Source organism: Nannospalax galili, unplaced genomic scaffold (assembly GCF_000622305.1).
Source record: "Nannospalax galili isolate Female #2095 unplaced genomic scaffold, S.galili_v1.0 scaffold706, whole genome shotgun sequence".
NCBI classification, from domain to species: Eukaryota; Metazoa; Chordata; class Mammalia; order Rodentia; family Spalacidae; genus Nannospalax; species Nannospalax galili.
Genome location: NW_008354694.1, coordinates 1,446,592 through 1,473,639, shown reverse-complemented (window position 1 = coordinate 1,473,639; position 27,048 = coordinate 1,446,592). Strand labels below are relative to the sequence as shown.

Below are 27,048 nucleotides of genomic sequence, written 5' to 3'. Positions count from 1 at the left end.
CCCTATGCCCTGTAGCTCTCTGAACAGAGCTGATGAGCAAATCTGCTATGTCCTTGAAGCCTCCCTCCCTTTGCCTTTGCAAGCCCAGTCTCCCCCATCCCTCCCATACCCAGGCCCAACCGTGAATTCTAACTTTATTAGTTCCTTCCTGTCTTGTGACTCTGGTACATAGGTTTGATATCATGGTATGATCCTCCCTTACATTCCCACACCCCGTACATCTTCCCTCCCCCATCAGAAACCTAGGAGAACAAGAAACTCCCTTTGTTCTTGGGAAATCGAACAGGGCCCTCAAGGAAGCTCTTCAGAACTGGAGGGAACTGAAGGGTTTGTCTCTCCCTTCAGGGCCCCATCATCGCTGTCTGTGGCCTTGATGCTCTAACTGTCTTAATAAAGTTCATCTGAATGGTAATTATCTCATATCTCAGCTTCCTTTCTATAGACCTGTCGCTTTTTTTTTTTTGGTCTTTTTGAGACAGGGTCTCCCTATAGCCCCAGCTATCCTGGAACTTGCTATGTAGACCAGGTTGGCCTTGATTCACCTGCCTCTGCCTCCTGAGTGCTGGGATTAAAGGTGAGTGCTACCACACATAACTAGTGCTGGGCAGAATCCAGACCGAGAACCAAGCTCCGTGGATATCCATGCTGATGAATACCCCATACTAATTTTCAAAGTCCCACTTCTTCCCAATCAATGCCTTATTTGAATAAAAGGGATCCTTTACAGTTATAAATTCAATTTGTTTTATAATTCAATCATCCACAGGACTAGTTTCTATATGTTTGTCAGAAACCTGAACCTAGTAGCTACATCAAGCAGAATTTCCTTTAGGGTGGTGAGAAGCAAGGTGTAATTCTGAATGTACCTAGAACACTCTGGCTGTGGATTAAAAAAAATAAAAAATCATATGGCAGGCCTGGTACTCCCCGAGTGCTGGGAGGCAGAGGCAGAAGCAAGCAGATCTCTGTGAGGAGGCCAGCTTGGTCAACATAGTGAGTTTCAGGCCAGCTGGTACTATATGGAGACCCTGTCTCAAAAAACAAAAACAAACAAAAAAATAAAATCACCTTAATATTGAGGCCTGAGGGGAGGTGCGACTGATGTTGGGACTGACAGCCAAGACCTTGCACACTCTAGGCAGGTACTGTGAGTGACATCCCCAGGGTGGCCTGGAACTTGCAATTCTCAGCTTCTTGGGTGCTGAGATTACACGCATGTACCACGTTGGTTGGAAAGCTCTCAAAACATAGCCTCACACCTCAGACTAAGCTGCATTCCTTCACTTGGCTCTGGGCCACATCTGGGACTCCAGCTGTCACTGCATCAATTCTCTGAGCGGCCTCTGGGGGCTGGGCCTAAGTCACAGCTGTTCCACCAGGACCACCTGCCCAGCCCCCATGCTGTTGCTCAGGCTTGTGCTGTCCCTAGGTGCCCCTTACAGCCCTTCCATGAGGGCTTCTGCTGGGTCCTGCTCCTTTGTCCAGCTGTCAGCCTTGGCTCTGGCTTCTGCTGAGGTCACCCTATCCCCAGGGTCACTGACCCTGACCAATCATCTTTATTCACTGTCACCACCCTCTGGCCTGTGCTGTTAGTACCTCCTTTCTTTTCTAGGATGGGCAGGACTCAGTTTCCTCTCCCCTGTCCTGGTATGGAATTCCCAAAGAGGCTGTTTGAGGCCGGGAGTGTTACATAGTGTAAGGTGTCAGAACCTTTGGCATTTGCCACTTGCCCTCCTCCTTCTGGCGGCCTCAGAGGCAGTGGGGGTTGTGGAGATTGAGGTGAGGCACTGCTGTACCCTGAACTCTCAGAAATCTCAGGTTCCATTGCTGAACTGATTTATGTGGCGGTTTTCTGTCCTTGAGATCAGGCCAGGTTTCTCCCCAGAGCTGTGGAATCTACTTGTCTCACCCAGGCTTCTCTTGACTTCATTCCGATCATGGGCATAGTTTGAATGCTTGCCTAGAAGACGCCTTAACTGTGGCTCAGAGAGTACAAAGACCCAGCAGTGGATGTGGCCTCTCCCCACACACCCACAGAGAATAGTCCCTCTACTGCAAGACTTAAAATATTGCATTTGAGGCCAGCTAGAGATCCAGAGAGACCCTGTCTCAAAAAGATGTGTGTGTGTGAGTGTGTGTGTGTGTTCCATTTGAGGGGCTGGAGAGATGGCTCAGTAGTTAAGAGCACTGGCTGGTTTTGCAGAGGACCCGGGTTCAAATCCCAGTACCCACATGGTGGCTAAAACCCATTCATAACTCCAGTTCCAGGGAATCTGATGTCCTCTTCTGACCTCCTTGGGCATTGTATGACGGGATGTGCTTATACACCTGCAGGCAATACACTCAAACACAAAATAAAAATAATAAATAATTTTTTTTTAATTATTGCATTTTACCAGACATGGTAGTGCACAATTTTAATCCCCAAACAGCCAGGAAGACAAGAGGAAATTAAGTGAGCATTCTGTCCTACAAGTGAAGGGTAGAGGGGGCATTGACTGACATCACAAAGTGCCATTGATCAGGAAAGAGAGGACTGTGAATTGACCACTGCCACGATCAATATGGAAGTCATGCAACGGCCTTGACAAGGACAGTTTTGGTAAAATGGTGTGGACAAAACTTAATTGATAAAAGTTTGGGGGACAGTGAAAAGGGGAAATTGGCCAAATTGGCCAACCTGAGCTATATAGTAAGTTCTAGGCTAGTCTTGACCCCAGAGTGAGACCCTGACTCACAACAACAGGGGAAGAACAGAAGCCTGTTTTTGGTTTTTGGCTTTGACACAGGGTCTCATGTATTCCAAGCTGGTCTCAAACTCACTACGTAACTGAAAATGACCTGGAACTTCTGATCCTCCTGCCTCCATCTCCCAAGTGCCAGGATTACAGGCATGTGCTACCATGCCCGGGTAACGCAGTGCCGGGTACTGAAACAAGGGCTTTGTGCATGCCGGGCAAGCCCTCTGCCAACTGAGCTACTTCCCCAGCCTGAAAATTGCATTGTGTGTGGTGCGTAGTGTGTATATGTGTGGTATATGTGGTGTGTGGTGTGGATATGTGTGTGATATGTATGTGTGTAGTGTGTGTGATATGTATATGTGTGTGTGGTGTGGTATATGTGATGTGTGTATGTGTGGTATATATGGTGTGTGTGTGGTGTGGTATATGTGATGTGTGTATGTGTGATATATATGGTGTGTGTGTGGTATGTATGTGTAATGTGTATATGTGTGGTGTATATAGCGTGCATATGTGGTGGGGGGGTGTGGTGTATGTGTGTCATGTGGTTGTGTACAGTGTGTGTGTGTGTGTGTGTGTGTGTGTATGTTGGATGCAAGTATGTATGTAGGTGTGCTTTCCTGTGTGTGCTCATGTAGAGGCCAGAGGTCAACAGCACGTATCTTCCTCAATTGCTCTCCACCTTGTATTTTGAGACAGGGTAACATGGAGCTCACCATTTCGGCTAGACTGGCTGGCCATGGAGCCTCTCTCTGCCTTTCCCACAGTGCTGAGGCTGCAGACACGTCCCTCATCCGAATGCAGGTCTTATGCTTACACAGCAAGCACTTTGCTCACTGAGTCATTGCCCCAGCCCTGAAAATCACAGTCTCCGTTCAAGTTAGAATATTGGCCATTAAAAAGCAAGAGAGTGCACGCCTTTAATCCCAGCACTAGGGAGGCAGAGGCAGGCGGATCTCTGTGAGTTTGAGGCCAGTGTGGTCTCCATAGTGAATCCAGGACAGCTGGGGCTACAGGGAGACCCTGTCTCAAAAAGACCAAAAAAAAAAAAAAAAAAAAAAAAAAAAAAAAAAAATCAGCTCCCAAAATTACAGCTGTGTCCCCAGGACAGTCTCCCTGGAGAAGCATATCTGTCCCAGGACAGGAGGTCGGGGTGCAGGACTGAACACATGTCCCATGCATACTTGGGGCAAAGCCAGGGGAGGGGACTTTCTGAAAGTCACCGACTCTCTGTTCTAGCCAGAAGACACTCCAGATTAGATGAGAATGCCAGGTGGAAATAGGGGAAGAAAGAAACAACTATGATTTACGGTCAATTGAGTTCCATCCCGAACTGGAAAGGGAGGAAACAAGGGGTGAGCGAGAGCCAATTACATTAGCCAAGAAGCATGCTGGGAAGGAGGAGAGACGTAATCTGCTATTTTAAGAAAGGAGATGGGTGATGATGAGTTAATTACATCAGCTAAGAAACCAGCCAGCACTTATTATACCTTTCAAGGCAAGAGGGCCAGAGACTGGAATCTAGGGTGGATGGAGACAAGCAGCAAGAAGCTGTCAGGAGAGTGCGTTTGAACAAAGGTAGAAAGTGATGCTGCGGATGAAGCTCAGCCAGGCGAGTGCTTGCCCTGCATGCCTGAGACCTGGGGTTCAATACCCAACACCACATAAACCAGGTGTGGTGGCACACATCTGTCATCCCAGCACTAGGAAAGTGGAAGCAAGAATATGAAGATGCTCAAGGTCATCCTCAACTACATAGTGACTTCTAGTCTAGCCTGGACTATATGAGACCCAATCTAAAAAAAAAGAGGCCTGGGAAGATGGCTCAATGGGTCAAATGTCTGTTGTTCAAACATGAGGACCTGAATTTGAATCCCTAGCACCAACATAAAAGCCAGGTGTAAAAATACATGCGTGTAATCCCAGAGCTGGGGACTGAAGACAGATAGACCCTCGCTGGCCAGCTAGTCTAGACAAAATGATTCTATGAGACCTTGCCTTAAAAAGCAATGGTAAGGTGGAGAATGATAGTGGAAACACCCAGTGCTCACCCATCTGCCACACATTCGTGCACAGACACACATACACACACACACACACACACACACACACTACTGTCATCTGAGGGAAAGGGGTAAGTGGCACTGACAAGTTGAGGGCACCAGGCCCCTACCCATGTCCTGTCTGTGCCCACACCAGTTCACACACCAGTCACTGAAGCTTGCTCAGAAAAAAAGCAACAGACAAGGGGAAGGCAGGTACCCTGGGAGGTCACAGCAGCCCTGCATGCAGCTGCACATGCGTCAGAAATGTGAAAGCCCTGTGGCCACCCTCCACTTGACAGTTGGATTTCACAAGTAATAGCTGGAGTTTCTCTGAGTCAATGTAATATGAAGGGCTGGGGAGACAGCTCAGTGGTTAAAGTACTTGCTTTTCGAGCATATGGACTGGAGTCTGGATCGTCAGAACCCAGTGAGTGCCCAGTGAGATTAACAGCCCACCTGTGATTCCAGAGTGGGAAAGGCTGCATCGGGACTCCTCAGAGCAAGCTGGCGAGGAAACTTCTCACATTAGCGAGCTTGGCCTTTGACTGACAGACCCTGCCTCAGTGAATAAGATGGAAGGGCCATTGAGGGTGATTCCTGAGATCAGCCTCAGATCTCTGCATGCACATGCACCCACACACATGTGACATCCCTGCATGGATGCCCTCCTCATGTGAACATGCATACACACACATGTACAACACACACAAATGAAAAAGAAAAAGTTGCCATTAATGCAAACAATAGCTACATGGTAGGTGCTTATGACCTACCAGGGGACTGTTCTAGGTTGTTCAAGTTTATTCATTGATTTCAAATAGGGAACATTACAAGTGTGATGGCTTATACCTTTAGTCCCAGCACTTGGGAGGCAGAGGCAGGTGGATCTCTGTGAGTTCAAGGCCAGCCTGGTCTACATAGTGAGTTCCAGGACAGCTGGGGCTATAGGGAGACTCTGTTTCTAAAAGACCAAAAAAAAAAAAAATCCCCCAAAACAAGATGGACAGTACCTGAGGAACACCATCAAGGTTGACCTTTGGCCTTCATAACACATGCACACCCACAGACACATGTGCACATACACTCACACCGACACATAAATAAAATTTTAAAAGTTAAAAAAAACCAAAAACATACAGGGAACAGCATTCTCCCATCCAAGTTCTAGCCAGGCCTGGACCTGCTTCCAGACTACAGAAGACTGAATGTACCCGGGGTGGGGTAGCCGCACACACCACTCCCCTTTACAGAGACAGCAGAGCTTAGGGGACTTGCAGAAGCTGAGAGGCAAGCCTGGCAGCCTGGTCCAAAGCCCCTTAGCTCTATTTAATGGCTATTTCAAGATTGAAGGATGTCTGGATGCCAAGAACTTCTCACTTCGTAAATATTTGTGAAGCCCATTTTGTCTTTACATAATGAGATTCCATCCCAAATTACTAAAATTTGATTGATTGAAAATTTCTTATCATCACAAAGACACTAAAGTAGAAAAACTTAGCAACTTCTGTTTAGAAAAGGGTCTTACTATGAACCCCAGGATGGCAAGCTCATGATCCTCCTGCCTCAGCTTCTCAAGTGCCAGGATGATGGGCATTTGCCACCACATGAGCATGATGTGAGGATGAGTCAGAGCTGTTGGGAAGTTGGGAAGAGAGATCTTATTCACACTGTTAATTGTCTTATAAGGCCAAGATGGTACGTGTTTACAGCTGGTATCCTTCATGTGTTACTTTCAAAATGGCTTCTGACCTCATGTGTACATGTGAATCAATAGTGTAATAACTTGTGCTCTATCCAATACCAACATTTAACATAAACTACTACACTTACACAATTTACCTATGGAAAAATGTTGGTGGGAATGGGAGAGGAGGAGAGCCATGTGGCTGGGCTTGGTGGCACATGCCCGTGATACCAGTATGTGGGAGGTAGAGGCAGGAGGATTACAAGGTCCAGGCTAGCCTGAGCTACATATCAAGACAGTGTCTCAAAAATAAATAAGGACCATCAAGATGGCTCAGTATGTTAAGGCTCTTGCTGCGAGGCTTGATGACCTGAGTTCAACCCTTGGACTCACATGGTAGAAGGAGAGAACCAACTCCTCAACATCCCGGCACTTGAGAAGCTGAGGTCCTCTGACCTGTACAAGGGTGCTATGGCATGCGTCCCCCCCCCCAAGTACACATACAAAATAAATTAAAATGTAATTTTTAAAATTGAAAATAAGCATTGTTTCATCTGTTTTTTGGGGGGTGCATGCACACATGTGTGGATGCTTTGTGGAGGTCAGAGGAAGATGCTGGGGGTCTTCCTCTATTGCTCTCTGCCTTATTTCTTTAAGACTGGTCTCTCAAGGAACCTGAAGCTTGCTGTTTCGTCTCTGACCAGCTTTAACAAATGGACACTGAACTTCCATTCCCTAGTCATTCCAGGAAGAGCTGAGTTTATATTTAAATTTTGTGTGATTTGAATTATAATCTTTTCATAAGACATGTAACTTAAACAGACATACTGCATGAGCATCTTTTCTCCAGAATGTCCTAGTTTGCTTTCTTCGGTTGCAATAAACACCATGATCAAGAGCAACCTGGGAGGAAAGGGCTTAGTCCACTCACACATCCCTAGCACCATCTGTCACTGATGAAGTCAGGGGAGGAACCCGGAAGGAGAGCTGCTCGCTTGCTTTCTTCCTCTGGCATGCACAGATAGCTTTGTCATCTGGCCCAGGCACACCTTCGAGGGAATGGCACCTCCCACAGTACACTGGGTCCTCGGACATCAATTAGCAATCAAGGCCACTCTGATAGAGAAAATTCCTTAATTGAGACTCCTCCTTTCCAGGTGTGTCAAGGTGACAACCAAGATTAGCCCCACACCAGACTCATCAAAAATGTGGTAACGGCTGTGTGGACAGTGGGTCCCAGGTGAACTGGTTTCTCACTGAGAAGAGTGTCATTCTGCATGAGGACTGAAGTCCAAACTTGTGTCATGCCTGTACGCCCACCCCATTAAACACTGGAAATAAACACTGTTTTGGTAGGGCTGGAGAGAGATGTGGCTAGGTAGTTAAGAGCACTTGCTGCTCTTGCAGAGGACCCAGATTTGGTTCCCAGCACCCACATGGTAACTCACAACCATTTTAACTCCAGTTCCAGGGTACCTGATGCCCCTTCTGACCTCTGTGGGCACCAAGCATGCAGGTGGTGCACTTACATACATGTAGGCAAAACACTCGTACACATAAAATAAAAATAAAATAAATCTTAAAAAACAGTTTTAGCAAAACTAAATAAACAGAAAGATGCAAGTGGAGTGAGAAGGAAGAACTCAGTTTTATGGGAAGTACAAATACTACCTCTTTTCTTTAGAAACTGTAGAGGAATGAAAACAACACCGACGCCGGAGGAAGGTCTGGAATTTAGCTCAGTGGTACTTACATGCATGAGGCCCTGGGCGAGGTGGCACACGCCTTTAATCCCAGCACTGGGAGGCAGAGGCAGGGGATGTCTGTGAGTTCGAGGCCAGCCTGGTCTACATAGTGAGTTCCAGGCCAGCTGGGGCTACAGGGGACCCTGTCTCAGAAAGACAAAAATAAAAACAAGGAGAAGGAAGGCCCTGCGCTAAGCAGGAAGCGTCTCTCCCTGTTCTATACCTAAAGCTGTGTAGAAAAGCAGAAAAAAGAGGTTGGGCTTCCGGGGCTTCCCCTTCCTGCTGACTGCGTGCACGGTGAGCCCCGACTGGGGCTTGCATCTCCAGCTTCTTTCCTGTGCTGCTCAGTCCCTGCAGCTCTACTCAGGGCGTGCACATGGATTTGGCTGGGATACCAAAGGATGAGAAAAGCATTTAGAGTCTCCAGTGCGAGTCCCTGGAGACCTTTATGCTTTGCAGACCGTCAAGCAAGTGTGCACGACTTACAGTCTGCCGTCAAATCTACACAGGCAGCGACAGCAAAAGGGGGCCGTGGAAATGAGGTCACAGCACATATTTCACAAAACATCACATGGCAAATGCCTCATCCTGAGCAAGACTCCAGTAATAGTTCTGCCCTGATTCACTCAGAGACCTTAAATAATGTATTCTGTTCTCCTTCCTCGCTCCATCTGTAACAGAACACTCTATCAAGGTGCCACAGAATCACACCAGGTAAATGTCCTCTTACGGATGGAAATACATGTTATTTGCGACTTGCTCAGAAATATTTTCTGAGAAAAAGGTCAAAAGACACGGGAAGCAACGTTATTCTCGAATGGCATCACTAAATGCAAACTCATGAACAAGCCAGTATGAACTGACAGCTTACATTTATAGGAATTCAATACTTCTAAGTAATTCCTATAGCAACCATTATTCAGCCAAACTGACATAAATTATAGAAGAATTAAATGACCATGAGCAGAAATAGTCAAATGCATGAGAGTTGCTGTGGCAACCCACAGGTATCCCCTGGACGCTGAGTGTGTCGAAGCTGCAGCATCTCGTCCTTGTGACTTACAGCAGCTCTGGATCTGAGTACACAGCCAGCGACCCTCTCGGTCAGCTGTCCATTTCAGTCTTACTTGTTCACTGTCTTGGAGGGAAGGAATAAAATGTCACATACACTGCCTGGAAATAATAGTCAGAATTGATGGGGCTGGAGAGAAAGCTCAGTGGTTAAGAGCACTGGCTGCTTTTGCAGAAGACCTGGGTTTGAATCCTAGCACCCAAATGGCGGTTAATAACTGTCCGTAACTCCAGTTCCAGGGGATCCGACATCCTCTTCTGACCTCTGCAGGCTCTGTATAACATGGGTGCATTTATACATATGCAGGCAAAACACTCATACACATAAAATTAAAATAAATAAATAAATATTTTTAAAAGTCAGAATTTATTTTTATTTTACCTGAGGGTACTGAAGCACATTCAGAATAAGCAGTGAACATGGGCTTTCATATAACCTGCCAGTGGGCAGCAGCCTGTGCCAGACTTCTTTAAATGGTGATGATAAATGTGGTATGGGGGAAGTGGTGGTTCCCGCAGTCCTGGGGATGAACTCAGTGTCTTGTGTATTCTAGGCAAGCATTCTGTCTCTGCATTACCTCCCAGCCCCATAACTGATGAGTTTTAAGTCTTGAAATACAACGGGAATAGCTAATACTAGTGTTAGTAACAAAAAATGATCTTTTCCTAACATATTAATGTGAAATATGTATGTATATTATGTCAAAATCATAAAGCCTGATAATCTAACATAATTTAGGCTTTCTTCTTTTGGTCTCCCTGTAGCCCCAGTGGGCCTGGAACTTGCTACGTAGATCAGGTTGGTCTTGATCTCACAGAGATCCACCTGCCTTGGCCTCCCAAGTGTTGGAACAAAAGGCATGTGCCACCACTCCTGGTGACTTTCTTTTGTAATTACTATTGTGTATGTATGTGCATGTGTATATGAGTTGGGTACACATACCACAGTGTATGGGTGGCAATCAGAGGACAACTTGCAGAAGTCAGTTAATCTTCTTCCACTGCGTGGGGTCCAGGGATTGAATTCAAGTTGTCAGGTTCAGCAGCAGATGCCCTCACCTGCTCAGCCATCTCACTGGCCCTAAGCTTTCCTTTTAAATAAACTTTTTGGGGAGCTAGGGATATGGCTCAATTGGTATAGTGGTTTCCTAGCATGCACAAGGTCTTGGGTTTGATCCCTAGCATCACATAAACTAGATGTGGTGGCACATGCTTGTAACCCCAGCACTTGAGAGGGGGTGGCAGGAGGATTTGGAATTCAAAGTCATCCTCAGCTACATAGTAAGTTTGAGGCCATCCTGTGGTACTTGAGCTGCTGACTCAAAAAAACATTCTCAGAGTCACAGATCCCCACCGCACAAGCTTAATGAATTTCTACAAAACAAACAAAACTGTGTAACCTTCAAAACAGTCACATTAGACTAGTGATGCTTCACTCAACAAGAGCCTGCATATATGATGGTGTAAGATGACAACGGGTGGACAAATCCCTACTGCCTGGAGACGGTGCGGCTGTCATATGTCATGGTACAGTGCAATGCATTTTGTAGAACTCAGTTGTCATGTAGCTATTCCTCTAAGCCGACTAAAAAAAATTACATTCATTTAGAGGCACAGGCAGGCAGATCTGAGTTCAAGGCCAGCCTGGTGTACATAGCGAGTTCTAGGCTATCTGGGGCTACAGGGAGACCCTGTCCAAAAAATAAAAAACAAAAACAAAAACAAACTTGCAAACTGAATTCGGGAGTGTATTAAGAAGATCATAAACTATGACCAACTGAGCTTTATCCCAGAAAGAGGCCAGTTCGAATTACACAAATCAGTAAATGTAATACAACATATTAATACACTAAAGGATAGAAACCACACAATCACTTTGATTGATGGCAAAGTGCCTTCATGATAAAGCCTTGGAGCAGTTAGGAATGGGTGGGATGTAGCTGACAGTAATAAAGGCTGTAACAACAGGCGTCCAGCCAACACTGTAGTAAATGGAGACACTGAGAGTGTCCCCCCTGAAAGGAGGAGCAGACAAGCATATCCCTCCCCACTCTTGTTTAACACAGTGGCTCTAAGTCTTAGCTACAGCAGTCAGGTAAGAAAAAGGCCTACAGGTGATAAAAATAAGAGCGGATGAGGTCAAATTATTGTTATTTACAGAGGACATGATCACACACTTAAAAGACCCTATAGAATCTACTAGAAAATTCCTAGATCTAATGAACACTTATTGTAAGGTTGCAGGATAAAAAAAATCAATATAAAACTGGGCATGGTGGCACATGCCTTTAATCCCAGGAGGATCTCTGTGAGTTCAAAGCCAGCCTGGCCTACATAGTGAGTTCCAGGACAGCTGGGGCTACAGGGAGACCCTGTCTCAAAAGACCAAGAAAACAAAATCAATATAAAAAATAGTCTTTGGGGGCTGGAGAGATGGCTCAGCGGTTAAGAACACTGGTTGTTCTTGCAGAAGACCCGGGTTTGAATCCCAGCACCCACATGGCAGCTAACAACTGACCATAACTCCAGTTCCAGGCGATCCGACAGCCTCTTCTGTCCTCCACGGGCATTGCACGACACGGGTACACTTGCCTACATGCAGGCAGTACACGCATACACATAAAATAAAAATAGTAAATAAAAATTTTTTTTAAAAAAAGCAGTCTTTTATACACCAACAATTCACTTTCTTAGAGAAGGACACTGGGGAAAATATCCTGTTCAAAATAGTATCAAAAAATACACTGAATATCTAGGAATACATGTATCCAAAGAAGACAGAGCTCACTATGATGAAAACTTCAACACACTGAAAACAGATCAAAGAAGAAACCTAACGAGGGAAAGAACTTCCAGGCTCCTAGATTGGCAGAATCAATACTGTGAAAATGGCTATAGCAACAAAAAGCTACAGATTTAATGCAATGCCCATGAAAAGTCTAAGGTTATATTTCATAGAACTAGAAAAAACAATCCAACAAGTCACATGGAACCACAAAAGACCACAGACAGTCAAAGCAATCCTATGGAACATGAAGAGCTGGACACATCACACTATCTGATCCCAAATCAGAATCTGAGACTCCTATAGAATTATAGTGATAAAGACAGCGTGGTACTGGCAGAATGACAGACAAGTCGACCAATGGAACAGCACAGAGGACCTGGGAGTAAACCAGCAAAGCTATGTCCACCTATTTTTTTAATTTGTCTGGGTTTCTTTTTTTTTATTTATTACTTTTATTTTATGTATATGAGTGTATTGCCTGCATGTGTGTAAGTGCACCTGTGTGTGCAGTGCCCAAAGAAGTCAGAAGAGGGTTCCAGCCCTGGTTTTTTTGTCTTTTTGAGACAGGGTCTCCCTGTAGTCCCAGCTTTCCTGAAACTCACTATGTAGACCAGGCTGGCCTCGAACTCTCAGAGATCTGCCTGCCTCTGTCTTCTGAGCACTGAGATTAAAGGCATGCACCACCACACTCAGCAACCCACCTATTTTTTTTTTAATAAAGGAGGCAAATTGGAAAAATGATAGCCTATTCAATAAAAGGTGTTGGCAGGGGCTGGTGAGATGGCTCAGCAGTTAAGAATGTTGGCTACTCTTAGAAAGGACCTGAGTTTAGTTCCCAGTACCCATACGGCAACTAACGTGTGAAACTCCAATTCCAAGGGATCCAATGCCCTCTTCTAGCCTCTACAAACATTGCATAACATCAATGAACTTAGATACATTCAGGCAAAACACTCATACATATAAAATAAAATAAAAATTTAAAAAAACTAAAAATAAAAAAATGGTGTTGGTAAAACTGAATTTCTAACTGCAGAAAAATGAAATTAGATTCATTATTTTTACCTCATACAAAATCAATTTGAAATGAATCAAAGACCTTAATTTAAAACCTAAAACTCTGCAACTTCTAGATGAAACTATAGCAAATGATCTTCAGGACATTGGGGTAGGCAAGAACATCAATAGGAATTTGTCCCAAGAATCAACAGATAAGAAATATGAATTTTAAAAGTTTCTGCACAGGAAAAGAACTTTCAGCAGAGCACACAGGCCACAAAATGGGAGGAATGTTTACCAACTATACATCAGGCAAGGGGTTAATATCCGGAACATACAAAGAAGTGCAAAAATTAAATGCCAAAGAAATAAAATTAGCAATCAACAACTAGGCCAATGAATTGAATGAACAGTTTCTAGGAAAAGAAATACAAATGGGCAACAACTACTTTAAAGTGTTCAACATCCCTAGTCATTGGGAAAATGCGTAACTACTTTGAGATACCACCTTGCCCCAGTCAGAAGGGCGATCATCAAGAAACGCAACCACAAACGTTGGGGAGGTTGCAGAGAAAGAGGAATCCTTATTCACAGCTGGTGGGAGTGCAAATTAGCACAGCCATTATGGAAATCAATTGGTGGTTCCTCAAAAGTTTAAAAATAGAGCTACATACGACCCAACTATTTCACACCTGAGAATATACCCAGAGAACCCCACCCTATTAGAGATCCTTGCACCCCATGTTTATTGCTGCTCCATTCACTATAGAAAGGACATGGAACCAACCTAGTTGTCCTAGTTACTTTCTACCACTGTAACAGAACACTGACCAAACCAGCTTGGGGGGAAAGGGTTTATTTGGCTTACAGGTCACGGTCCATCACCAAGGGAAGCCAAGGCAGGAACTCAGGGCAGGAACCTGGAGCACAGGCCGTGGAGGAAAGCTGCTTACTGGCTTGCTCCTCTGGCCTGTGCTCAGCCTGCTTTCTTATACAACACAGGACCACCTGCCCAGGGGTGGCACCACCCACAATAGGCTGGGCCTCCCACTTGGCTCACTAACTGAGAAAATTCCCCACAGACATGGCCACAGGCCAGTCTAACAGAGGAAATTCTTCAGGTGAGGCTCCCTCTACTCAGGTGTGTCAAGTTGACGACTGAAGCTGTCCAGCACATTAGTTGTCCATCAAGGGATGGATAATGAAAATCTGGTACCTGTATAAAATGGAATATTATTCAGCTCTTAAAGAAAAATGGCTGGAGAGATGGTTCAGCAATTAAGAGCACTGGCTGCTCTTACAGAGGACCCAGGTTCAATTCCCAGCACATACATGACAGCTAACAATCATCTGGAACTCCAGTTCCAGGGGAATCCAACGCCCTCTTCTGACCTCTGAGGGCATTCCACAACATGAGTACACTTACAGACATGCAGGCAATACACTCATACACATACAAATAAAATAGTAACTATTAAAAGAAGAAAGAAGAGGCAGGCAGATCTCTGAGTTGGAGGCCAGCCTGGTCTACATAGCGAATTTCAGGCCAGCTGGGGCTACAGGGAGGCCCTGTCTCAAAAAATACCAAAAGAAAAAAAAAGGCGGGGGGCTGGAGAGATGGCTCAGTGGTTAAGAACACTGGTTGTTCTTGCAGAAGACCCGGGTTTGAATCCCTGCACCCATATGGCAGCTAACAACTGTCCGTAACCCCAGTTCCAGGGGATCTGACACCCTCTTCTGTCCTCTGTGGACACTGCACGACACAGGTGCACTTACCTACAAGCAGGCAATACATGCATACATATAAAATAAAAATAAAATATTTTTTTTAAAAAAAGAAGAAAAATGAAATCATAAAGTTCACAGAAAAATGGATGGATGTAGAATGTAGACTATTGAGGTCACCCAAGCACAGAGAGTAAAAAAATGGGATGTTTCCCCTCATGTGTATAGCCCAATTTATAAAGTATACATGTATATATGTAAAGAAATGATTGTGTGGACATATTATAATATTTAGAGGGGAGAAAAAAAGAGAAAAATATAAAATAAAAAATATTTTATTATTTTTATTTATTTATTTATTTTTGATCTTTTTGAGACAGGGTCTCTCTGTAGCCAACTCACTATGTAGACCAGGCTGGGCTTGATCTGACAGAGATCCGCCTGCCACTGCCTCCTGAGTGCTGGGATTAAAGGTGTTTGCCTCCACATTGGGCACCTTGCTCTTTGTTTGTTTTTAATATTTTATAAATTTTTATGTATGAGTGTATTACTTGCATGTAGGTAGGTGCACCTGTGCCATGTGATTCCTGCAGAGGTCAGAAGAAGACATCAGTTCCCCTGGAACTGGAGTTACAGTTGTGAGCCACTAGGTGGTTTTTTCTGCAAGAACAACCAGTGTTCTTAACCGCTGAGCCATCTCTCCAGGCCCTGGCCACCGCCTCCAAAAAAAAGAGTAAATTTTGAGGCTGGTGTGGTGGCATATGACTTTAGTCCCAGGACTCGGGAAGCAGAGGCAGATGTATCTCTGTGAGTTCAAGGCCAGCCTGGTCTACATAGAGAGTTCTAGGCCAGCTGGAGCTGTAAGGAGTCCTGTCTCAAAAAGACAAAAAAAAAAAAAAGGGGGGGGGTAAATTTTTTTGTTGCTTGTTTTGAGACAGTCTCCTTGTAGCCCTAGCTGACCTAGAACTTGCTACATAGACCAGGCTGGCCTCCATCTCACAGAGATTAGCCTGCATCTGCCTCCCAAGTGCTGGGATTAAAGATGTGTGCCACCATGCCTGGCTAGAAGGAGTAATTTCTTAAAATGTATATATTTTTTCAATATACATTTTAATTGAATTTTTGTGCATTTCATGCAATACATCTTAATCATAGTCTCCCCTCCCCTATCTGCACCCCACTCTCCCCTCCCCTATCTGCACCCCACTAGCCCCTCCCCATCTGCACCCCACTCTCCCCTCCCCTATCTGCACCCCATTCTCCCTCCCCTATCTGCACCCTACTCTCCCCTCCCCACCACTGGTTTTGCAGGCTTCTGGAAAGAGTAATTTTTTTTAGATTTTTTTCATTTTTAATATAAGTTTCTGTACATTTTATATAATACATCTGAATCAAATTCAGACACCCTCCCTCCCTCCTCCTCCCACCCTTCATAAAGCCCCCCAGCAGATCTCAGGTATTCTCTCATATACACTAATCCTTATCCAGTCAAGCATTTCTACCCTTGTGTCCCTCCGAGCAAGTTCAAGCACTGGAGTCTAGTCAGTCTATTTAGAGACACTCCCTCAAAGAAGATGTATCTGCTTCACCCCACAATAATCATTTGTCAATAGTTCACTGGCTAGGGTTGGGGCTTTGCTGCACACTTCCCCATTTCTGCACTGGATTTTTGTCTGATTGAGTCAGCATGGGTCTTGTGCATGCTGTTAGCATTGCTGATAATGTTGGAAAGAGTAATTTTTTGAAAAGCATAGTTTGAAAATTTTTTTCATGGTGGATATGTGAATTTAGCTTTCTGGTTACTGAAGTGGCAAGAACCATTTCTGGGGGCTGGTAAGATGGCTCAGCAGTTAAGAGCACTGACTTCCCAACATCTATGTGGTGGCTAACAACCATCTGTAACTCCAGTTCCAGGGGCTCCAATGCCCTCTTCTGATCTCTGTGGGCATTGCACACACAAGTGCACTTACATACATGCAGGCTTTTCATACACATAAAAATAAATAAGAAAACAAGAAATATTTTCGCATTCCATAAGACTCCATATGTATTATCCCTTTGAGGCAGTGATGTGAAAGCTGGGCTTTCTTTTTTAATTCCACTGTGTATCTAATTAAAAATAAAAACAAATCTTTTTTAAAAAATATAGCAGTTAAAATGTGTTAAGAAACACCTGGCAAGTGAGATCCCAGGATCAAGAAGGTGGTTTTTCCAGGATGAGTCTCATCCATGGCATTTTGCGTGTGCTGACTCCTGAGAGTTCTCCCAAATGCAGGAAACTTAACTGCATAGTTTGTGGTATTGGGGACTGCTTTCATGCTCCTCCCTCAAAAGATAAAACAAGAGTTTAAATAAGGTACTCTGCACACATGGAAGAAGGCCCTTCCAGGGGCCATAATGTTGTGTGAAAGTCTCAGTACCATGGGCAGGCTACCTCCCTTTGAGTTGTTGGCCAGAGAAGCCTCTGAAGCCCCACAAACTATAAAGGCTGTTGGTTGCACACCAGAACTAGGTTAAGTCTCTGTTGCTGAAGACACCACATTCTTTGGTGGCAGGTCATGGAAGAATCAGGCTGGGACTGAGCTAGAAATTCACCTCATTTTGGCTGGTTTTTGCAGTGCTGGAGGGTGCTACACAAACTTCTGGGATAGAATTGCCACTGACAGTCCTATCAGTTATGGCCCCTGTGTGCTACACCACCAACATGCCAGGCAAGGTGTGCCTACTGGAATAATAGTGAAACATTATTGTGGGTCCAACCAACTGCCTTCTAACTGGATTTAACATCTACTCTACAGGCCTTGGAGTTGGCTTTGTTTGTAAAATGCTTGCTGAAAAAGCATGAGGACCTGAGTTCAAATCCCTGGTACCCATGAAAAAATAATACAGCAATCTGCAGCTGCAAATCCAGCACTGGGGCAGGAAGGGGGAGGCTATGAAGGCCGATCCCTGGAGTTCATTGGCCAGCTGGCCTTGCCCAATTGATGCACTCCAGCTTCAATGATAAATTTTGTCTCAAAATAATAATAATAATAATGATGATGATGATGATGATGAAGATAGAGCTGGGCGTGGTGGCACACACCTTTAATCCCAGCACTTGGGAGCCAGAAGCAGGTGGATCTCTGTGACTTCAAGGCCAGCCTGGTCTACACAGTGAGTTCCAGGCCAGCTGGAGCTGCAAGGAGACCCTGTCTCAAAAAAGACAAATAATAATAATAATAATAATAATAATAATAATAATAGTCTAGAGGGATGGCTCAGCAGTTAAGACCACTAGCTACTCTTGCAGAGGACCCAGGATAGGTTCCCAGCACCCACATGACAGCTAAGAACCACCTGTAACTCCAGTTCCAGGGGATCCAATGCCCTCTTCTGACCTCTGTGGGCATTGCAGGACATGGGTGCCTTTACATATATGCAGGCAATACACTCAAACACATAAAATAATATAAAAATAATAAAAAATAAAATAATGTGGAGAGAAATTGAGGAAAATACTTGGTATTGATCTCTGACCTCCATGTGCACGCATACCGATAGTTCGCACATGTGCACACATGAACATACACACACATATCTGCATGCATGCCCCACAGGAGAGAACTGATGTTTGAAACTGTAAACTTAGGCAAAGACCTGTGGTTGAGGAGCTCATACGCCCCAGCAAGAGGCCTCTGCTGCTGTTTTTATAAAAGGGTATGACGCACCTGCCAAATTGCCTTCTGAACATTGAGGTTCATCCACGGATTACTGCTGTCAGACTCAGTCAAGAAACTTTTCTGCAGTGGGTGGTGGTCCGGGCAGACTCACAACCAGTCAAGCTACTGAGAGTAAGAGACTATGGCTGTGGCGGAGGGCCCAATGCTCAGCCATACATGGCGTCACACATTCCTATCATTCCCTTGGACTCTCAGGGAACGTTGCAGAAGAGGGGACAGAAAGAATGTGAGAGCTGGTAGAAGAGGTAGAGTGTTGTGTCCTCAGTCCCTCTGAATTGAAATCGGCCCTCCTGGAGGGAGATGAGCAGCCGCTCAGCAGACTCAGGAAGCAAATGAAACAGCTGATTCAAGAGAAGCAGAAAGCTACAGGACTCACAAGGCCCCTCCCCAAGGTTCTACCTGCAGTGAACGACTGCTGGGACTACAGGACCTGCAGTCAGTCACTGAGGGCGAGAGGGGCAGCGTTCCCAAGTTGTCACACGTCTGAGGTGGCTTTTCAGTGATGCCGTGACCTTTTAGCCACCCGTGCTCCTGCAGCAACCCCACGGGTCCATCAATTCACCCAGCTAGGCTTGCTGGAATTGCTGTCAATGCCCTGGGTGAAGTGACATTTTTTCACGTCTCCATAGGAAAAGTCACATGACAGCAGTGTGTGGGGAACACACACAGGTACACAGAGCACACAGCAGTTGTTAATCACAGCACGTCTGTGTTGCTGGTTTATGGTTTTACTGCACTGTTTTAAAATTTACCTTCTATTTATAATAAAAATATTTCCTGGGCTTGTGGCTCCATGGTTGACTGTTCATCTAGTATGTGCGAAGCCCTTGGTTTTGTCCCTGGTAGTGCAAAAAATCATCTAAATGAAACTGCTTACAGACTGATCACCTGCTCCAGCGTCACGTACCCTGTGCTTTCTGTGTCTCTCACTTGCATGAAGCGGCTGTGCGGGCTGACTGATTGGCGGCATCTTGAGCAGTTTAAGTGCTCGCTTGGATGTTCTCATAGTGATGGATCACCCCACCAAGCATTTCTCAGAACATATCCCTGTCATTAAGTGACTCATGTCTGTAGAGATCATTCCTAACACTCTAGTAGTTACTTGTTACTTTCTAAACCATTATTTGCCTTTTCTCAATTTGACCTCTGTGATTCTAGGACTTCTAAATTAAAAATATAAATGCTTGTATAAATGTATATAAATACACAAAATGTAAGTCATAAGCATATGGCCAATGTTAGGCGGTTTTTGTTTGTTTTGAAACAGGGTCACTATGTAGCCCTGGCTGGTCTGGAACTTGCTATGTAGACCAGGCTGGCTTCAGAGATCCACCTGCCTCTGCCTCCCAAGTGCTGGAACTAAAGGTGTGGGTTATTATTTTGTTTATATATGTATGCGTGTATTGCCTGCATGTAGTTGGTACACCCGTGTCATACAATGCCCTTGGAGGACAGAAGAGGGCATCAGATCCCCTGGAACTGGAGTTACAGTGGGTTGTTGGCTGCCATGTCGGTGCTGGAAATCAAACCTGGGTCCTCTGCAAGAGCAGCCAGTGCTCTTAACAGCTGAGCCATCTCTCCAGTTTTTTAAAAACTTGCTGTGTAGCTAAGGATGACCTTGAACTTCTGTCTTCCTGCCTCTACCTCCTAAATGCTGGTATGACAGGCGTGTGCTTTCTGCATCCCTGCACTGATATCTGTGTATCTGGCAGATCCATTGCCTCTGCCATCTTTACCAAGTGACTTTCAGGGATCACGTTCTCCCAGTGATGTGAGGACACTGAACAGGCTATGTTGACTCAAGCTCCAGGTACAGGCTTTAGCGCACCGTGTGGGGCTTTTTTCAGCTCTAGTCAACATCAACAGTATCTCAAGGCCTCTGCTGCTGGTGTTGTGGAACTTCAGGGCCAGCGGGGGTGCAGTGGCCTTGCAGGATGAGGGCTCACTGACAGCTCTGGGTGTGGTGTGCCTGGCTGTGGGTGTCGGGGGCTTGCAAGTTCCTGTGGGCAAGAGGGTAGGGCTCTCCTGGTGGGCCCCAGTGGGCATGGCACAGCACGCCGTCAATGGCACACTGCTGCTGTCTGAGGGTCACAAAGGTGACTCCTCGGGGGTCCTGGGCCTGACCTGCTAGGGGAAAGCTGCTCAGCTACTTCCTGTTTCAGCTACAGGCTGGGCTTCTGAGAATATACTGAAGGAAGATCTGTAAGGCCACCTGTCAGATCCCAGGGACCACGGTGAGCTTCTCTGTTTCCTGGGACCCTGGTGGGTGAGGAGGCCTCTCATGTGCTTCCTAGGACCTCTGTTATCCAAGCCACTTAGGGGGCATTGCCAGACGGTTTCCAAGGAAAGTGGGTGGGTGAGTGGGTAGTTGAGGCCATCTGGATGTTTTGCAGGGCTGGGTAGAAGGAGCCGCAGGGCTGCTTCCAGAGTGGCAGCACATAGCAGCAGCCTGAATGGGGGAAGGCAAACATGGCCCACGCTCGTTCTCCAGGGCAGTGCAGCGGCTAGCAATGGAATCCAGGAACTCAGCGCCCAAGAGCATGGCAGAGTTCCCCAGTCACAAATGCTGCAGGTATCCAGGGATGGGCGGGAACGCTGGGGCCCCTGCTTCTTTCCCTTCTTTCTTTTCTGAGGCAGGATCTCTAGCCCAAGCTGGCCTGGAACTCCCTATGGAGCTGAGAATGACCATGAACTCTCGATCCTCCTGCATCCACTTCTCAGTGCTGGGATTACTTCATCATGCCTCCTGATGAAGTTCTGAGGATCGAACCCAGGACCTCATGCATGCTAGACAAGAACTCTACCACCTGAGCCACAGCCCCAGCTTGCCTTTTCTTTGGGGAGTGAAATCCCTTACTTCAGAGTTGATCCTGAGAAACTGCATGATAGGTGTATGCTTCGCTCTCTTCCAAGTCCAGCCTGCATCTCCATCCGGGCAAAGCGCAGCCTCTGCTTCCTTCTGTTGATGAGGGAGGTGCAGGCACCTTCTGCCACCATCACGCTCTCTCTCCAATGGGAGGCGCTGCTTGGATTAGTTCCTTTCTCAGGTTCCTTTAGACATCTGGAGGGGAGCGTGGAGATTAAGGACTGGAGCCACACAATGTCACTGGTCTGTGTGTAGATGAGTCTTGTCCTGTACCTGTGAAAGGAGTCTACATCTTCACCCCATGCAAATGGCCTCTTCGTGTCAGACTCTGCACAGGTCCTTCTAACAGCTGGAGTCCTGGTTAGAGGCTATGACCTTCCTTATGGGTGACTATCAATAACCGGCCTCAGTCATAGCCAATCAGGAACCAGGAACATTTGTTCCTCACTGGCTTAACACATTTCCCCATCTGGACATGCTCTCTGAGCTCTCCTGAGAGGTTGTTACCAGGCCAACAGTCAGTTCCAATGTGTGTGTCCTGGGGGAGAGCAGTACCTGCATTTAGCACTCTCTGCAGCCCAGAGTTATCTACTTTAAGGGAGGTATCTGACTAAGGCTATGCCTCTTTCCTGGGGAGATGGAGCCTTGGTGTCAGGAAACAGAACCCTGGTGCCCTGCCTCAGCATGGAGCAATTCTGAAGGCCACTTGAGCCCCAGGTCCCGCTGCAGTCCAGCTGTTCCATCTCCTACCCCTCATCACCTTCCTGATGACGGTCTCAAAAAGACCAAAAAAAAAAAAAAAGTTCTTTTATTCTAATTTACACACACACACACACACACACACACACACACACACACACACATTGTTTTTTAAGATTTTTTTTTTCTTAGACAGGTCTCTCTGTAGCCACAAGCTGGCCTGGAACTCACTATGAAGACCAGGCTGACCTCAGTCTCACAGAGATCCATCTGCCTCTGCCTCCTGAGTGCTGGAATTAAAGGTATATGCCATCATGCCTTGCTCTCCCACAATCAATTTTTTTTTTTTTTTGAAACAGGGTCTCCCTGTAGCCCCCGCTGTCCTGGAACTCACTATGTAGACCAGGCTGGCCTTGAACTCAAAGAGATCCGCCTGCCTCTGCCTCCCAAGTGCTGGGACTACAGGCGTGTGCCACCACACCTGGCTCTCCCACAATCAATTTTAAAATATCAGAGTATTATGAGACTCTCCAAGGTATCCTTGGTTTGCCTGACAAAACCAGGCACAAACTTATTGGAACATTCCAACCCATATCTCCACAAGGAATTCCCATAGAATTCTAATCCCACTGTATTTCATCTGTTATTTTTCTGTGCAGGACTTGCACAGGGATGTGTGCATACTGCACAAATTCTCTACAAATGAGCTATAGCCTCAGCTCTTCAGAATTCCCACTTAAGATATATAACGTGGGCCCACTGGTGAGATGACTCAGCAGGTAAATGTGCTTGCTGCTAAGCCTGATGACCTGAGTTCAGTTTCCAGGACCCCCATCATAGGTGAGAACCAGCTCCCAAAAGTAGTTCTCTGACCTCCACACATAAGTCATGCCATGTGTGCGTGTACCAGTAAATAAATAAAATGTTTAAAAATATACATACACATGCACACATAATGTTATGGTGTAAATCTGAAATGTTTCCCACAGGTTCATGTATTGAGTACTTTGTCCCTGGTTTGCATGCCCGCCCCATTTCAGTCTAGCTGTTTCCTGCCTGCTGCCATGCCAACAAGCAACTACCACAAGCACCGGCCACCATGGATGGAGCCATTCTGCTGTGTCATCACCCCTACCATGAACCAAAATTCCTCTGAAAATTCCAGCCTCCCATAAGCTCTTCTGTCACAGGGATGCAAATGCAACTAATAGATATAATAAAAGCTGATTTAAAAAATCTGAGGGGATCCCGGGCGTGGTGGTGCACACCTGTAGTCCCAGCACTTGGGAGGCAGAGGCAGGCGGATCTCTGTGAGTTCAAGGCCAGACTGGTCTACATACTGAGTTCTGGGACAGCTGGGGCTACAGGGAGACCCTGCTTCAAAAAGACTATAAAAAAAAAAAAAAAAAAAAAAAAAAATGAGGGGAGCTGGAGAGATGGCTCAGTGGTTAAGAGCACTGGCTGTTCTTACCCACAGAAGTCAGAAGGCGGTGTAGGATTCTTCTGGAACTGGTGTTACAGATGGTTGTTGGCCACCATGTGGGTAATGGGAATGGAATCCAGGTCTTCAGTAACAGCAGCCAGTGCTCTTAACTGCTGAGCCGTTTCTCCAGCCCCCAGTGGTGCTTCTTGGTTTATAGTCATTCACATGGATGCTTTTTATATGAGTATGAGGATCCATATGCCAGGTGTTTGGGCGATTGGCTTGCAATATGAAAAAATTGGAAGTAATATCTTTAATCAACAGAGACATGGATAAACACACTAGTTTGTCTTACAATGAAATGAAACCAGGAATATGGAAGGGAACAGGGAGCTAACCAGGAAAGAAGGAACCAAGAGAGAAGAATAGTAGGAGAAAGGTGTTACCAAGGGAGAACTATATAAAAGGGGAGTAGTTACGGGGAGGGGAGAAGGAGGGCTGTACAAAGAACTATGGGAACAAAGGGGAAGAAGGAGCTCAATAGAGGTGGGACCACAGCAGACAGAAACTATCAAGGAGAAATGGGGAAGATGGGGACACTTTAAATGGGGAGGGTGGGGAGGGAGGATAAGACAGGGAGAGAAAGAGACATAAATAGTGTCTAGCTAGTATAAAAAAGATAGAGGGAGTTGCATTAGACCAGAAGCCTACTGAAAAATTATACATATGAGGTACCTCTATGAGTCCATGAGTATAGGTGAGGACTACATACAAGAAACGGTGCCAGAGGAGAAACCTTCTTTGGAGTTGTTGGCCAGTGTAGTTCAAGAGACTCCCAAAATTACCCAGGCTATTGCCACAGCCCTTGAATGCCTTTCAGAGCTTGAAGGTAAGACCCTATTGCTGAAGACAGGATATACTTCAGATACAGGATTTGAAGCAACAGAGAGGGAACTGACCTGGAAGCCACCTCCCCTGAAGGCTAGTTCTCATAGCTTTGGAGAGCACTAGGCAAGCTGATAAGGGAGAACATCAATCAATGGTCCAGCCCCAGCTTCAAGGCCTGAGAACCACATCAATGACCAGCACACTAAACAACATCGGTGCAGTAGTGGCACTTTTATCTTGGGGGTAATGAACACCTACCTAATTGGACTTAAAGCCCACTCAATGGGAGGAAACTCATGTCTGGTACTATAAACCTAGCCAAATACACATAGCTGGAGAAGTCACAGATCTTAGAGAAAACCCTAAAGCTCTCATATCCCTAAAGTAATTTCTTACTATGTGCAAAATATGAATCCTTAAATTTACAGACAAGTATCCCAGTTACCACCCCATCAAAGTAGCTTCTTTTTCAACAGACAGAGGTTATTACAGAATTACACCACGGGTCACACACAGAGATTGTGAATTGCCCAAGCCTAAGTGGAACATCCAGGATGCAACCTCTACACCTAAGACTCATGGAACCTAGAACAAGGTGTAGCAGGAGGCCTCCAAAGATGGTGCGGACTCAGAGCCCTGGGATTCAGCAAGAATTCACTTCTTGGTCCACAAATAGCTGGCCAAAAGGAGCCCACGCCTCCTTACCCTGCTCGCGAGCCCAGTGGCTGCTGACAGACTGCGTGGCGCAGATCAATCAGAAAACGATACGCTGACTAAAGGGACTTGGGAGTGGAGAAAAGGGAAATATAAGGCCTGGCCCCTCCTGCATTAAACGAGCCTGCAGCACCTCGCCTAGTGCTTGCTCCTACCCGACTCCTGGGGTCTGTGTGTTGACTCTGCACCTCTTGCCCCCCTTATTGGCATGGGACCCGATCCAGGTCAGGGTCTTCACAGCTGGCCTGAGGAGAACCCGCAACAACAAGGGATGAAGAGAACACTAATGATCTTTCAGTTCTCATCAGTGAAGCTCCCTCATACAACAGAGGGCCAGGAACAGAAAAGGCCACAAATGGCCAAAATGCAGAGCATAAGAGTTGGCAGAGTGTGGGACCTTAGACAGGGCTACTATATTGAGGCCCACCACCCGGGGCTCAGGGACCATTACAGAAGATAGGGCAGAAAGATTATAAGAGCCAGGGAGGCGGTGCATGACCATACAGAAATAGTCCTGGTGCCTGGGACCCTTCTCATACAAACCTCCAGCCATGCTGTCAGCATGCACAAGACCCATGCAAACTTAGGCAGACAAAAATCAGGCACAGAACTGTGGAAATGAACAGCAAGCCCCAATCACAGTTGAAGAATTATTGGCAGTTAACTACTGCTGGGTGAGGAAAAGCTGATCTTCTTGAAGGGAGAGACTCTAGATAGGCTGACTAGACCCCGGTGGACGATCTTGCACTGAGGGTCATCTTGGAACACTAACTTTACATAATAGGCCTTAATACAAAAGACAGAATGTATAAACTCCCATGGGGTGGGGGTGGGGGGATTATGGGAGGGTGCCAAAGGGGAAGGGGGAAGGAGGTATAAAGGTCTCCCTGTAGCCCCAGTGGGCCTGGAACTTGCTAAATAGACCGGGCTGGCCTCGAGCTCATAGATATCCACCTGCCTCTACCTCCCAAGTGCTGGAATTAAAGGTGTGTGCCACCATGCCCAGCTATCACTACTATTTTTATAACTGCAGTGCTGGGGATTCAACTCAGGACCTTGGGGTTGGAGAGATGGCTCAGTGGTTAAAAGCACTGGGTGCTCTTGCAAAGGGCCCGGATTTGGTACCCAGCACCCACATGGTAGCTAACAACTGTCTGTAACCCCAGTTCCAGTGAAGTCAACACCCTCTTCTGGTCTCTGCAGGCATTGTAGACACGTGGTGCACTTACATCTATGCAGGCAAAAACACTCACACACATAAAACACACACACACAACTGAGGGCCCTCACCCAGGCTAGCAAGTGCTCTGCCACTGAGCTTCACTTCCCATTCAATACTGCTGTTAAAAGTCACCAGTAGTTTATATACAATGCTTTGAAAAGTATATGTCAATGTACTCGCTAGTGACAATATTAAATATGGGACAAACAGGGAAAAAGTCCTCAGTTCACCACTTCCTTGAGCAGATCTCATTTATCTGCCTGAATAGCTACTGATCCTCAGCGTACATTGTGTCTGCAAACTGGAACAGATGCATGCATATATCTGTGCAGAAAATAGTTCTCTTAGGGGCAGTGAGGTGGCTCAGGAGGTAAATGCACTTGCCACCAAGTCTGATGACCTGAGTTTGATCCCCAGGATTCACATGATGGAAGAAGAGAACTGAGTCCTGCAAGTTGTCTTCTAACCTCCACACACATGTGCACACAGAAAACATAAATGTAAATAAAGATATGATAGTTCTTTCGACTTAACTAGATTCACAGTGAACATAAATAGTGACTTGCTTTACATTTGTTTATCTACAAATACAAAATGATTCTTTTCAATCTGCATCATATTCCAGACTGTGGGTGAGCCAGGTTTTCCTTAACTGTGCATCTAAATTTGCCATTTTTTTTTTTACTTTTTAAAAACTATTTTATTATTTCTATTTT

At 45.8% G+C, this 27,048-nt stretch overlaps 1 non-coding gene across 1 annotated transcript; it reads left to right on the top strand.

Moving 5' to 3' along the window:
• Positions 1–16,963: 16,963 nt before the first annotated feature.
• On the top strand, positions 16,964–17,127 carry LOC115067491. The gene has a single exon (XR_003846903.1). It is a non-coding gene; the product is annotated as a U1 spliceosomal RNA (small nuclear RNA).
• Positions 17,128–27,048: the final 9,921 nt, after the last annotated feature.